The sequence below is a fragment of the Macaca fascicularis genome, chromosome 8, assembly GCF_037993035.2.
Source record: "Macaca fascicularis isolate 582-1 chromosome 8, T2T-MFA8v1.1".
NCBI classification, from domain to species: domain Eukaryota; kingdom Metazoa; phylum Chordata; class Mammalia; order Primates; family Cercopithecidae; genus Macaca; species Macaca fascicularis.
In genome coordinates, this window is record NC_088382.1 from 89,977,887 (window position 1) to 89,979,279 (window position 1,393).

The window sequence follows — 1,393 nt, forward strand, 5'->3', positions numbered from 1 at the left end:
GTTTGGATTGCACACTGCCTGCTCTAATTCCACTGGTTCTAGCTTGCACTTAGTGGACATTCAATAAATAGTTCATGACTGCCTAGATTGACAAATTGATGGGAGACTATAAAATTCATTTAAAGATATTTCAACATAATTTTATGTATCCTGCTTTCACTCTAAGTTATGAATCGTTTTCATGCAACACATATACTCAAGTATATTACAAGTTAAATAATATCTGAGTAACTAAAACTATTTAATGAGTTTTCCTGAATATGCAAAACAAACACTTTCACTTTTGCTGTAAGCTTTTAAGCTGAAAAGTTTATAGCATTTCAGAAAGAAAAATCAGGATAAAATAAGCCTATATCTATGGTACTACGTACTCAATGGCGTCTGGTTGCTGAATATTTTCTTTTGTCTTCTTGATCAATAAACAGCAGGAAGCTCTGGCTGTCTATTAGAATGCTTTCAGTAGCAAGACAGAAAGCCCAATCAAACTATTTAATTATAACTAGAACTGGAAAGTTTAAAGGTAGAGCAGCCTTCAGAATTCTTTGATTTAGTAGCTCTGTGATAGCAAAGAACCTAGTTAGGGAGACAATCAAAATGTCACACTCTTTCCTCTGGTCATACTGTTATAATATACACAACCATATAATGGTACATCCTGTCTAGAACTAAGCCTACCAATAGATGGTATTATTTCCAACAAACCCTTAGACCCTCTTAGCCTCAAAAATCTCTATTCTATCAACTGTTCTCCAGAATAATATTACCTTCACAATACCTTGTTCAAAGAAATTATTCATGGTAATGGGAACAAATAATTTAGTATCTGAGTATTGCTGCTACTTCCACTGCATGGTTATAAGACATAGGGCAAACCATTGACCTCAATAATTTTCAGTTTCCCAAACTGTAAAGTGAAGCTTACAAATTATATGCTCCTTGATTGTATAAACAATATCTAACAAAATCCTACAACAAACATTTTAGTGAATTAGAACAACTTAGGAGTGGTCCTTGTATGTCAAGAGCAAGCCCATTTGTTTACCTGTTTTCTGTAATTGCTTTTGCACTACAATGGCAGAGTAGAGAAGCTGCAACAGAGACTATACAGCTCTCAAAGCCCAAACCATTTACTGTCTGGCAACCTTACAGAAAAAGTTTGCCAACCCTTGCCCTGAAAAAGGAAGGCTTTCATACCAGAGTTGCAGCTTCACAAGAAGTCTTGTCTTTTTTTAATCATTGACCACCACATATCTTGGGAAACAGGGAAAGCAACTTTGGAGCATTCATGTTTTTACCCAGAGAGTGTCTGCATCCCGATAGAAACAGATGGCCATTTTAACTCAGATCATTTGAGGAGGGTTTATTTACAAAGGTTTGAATTCAGGAGAATCAT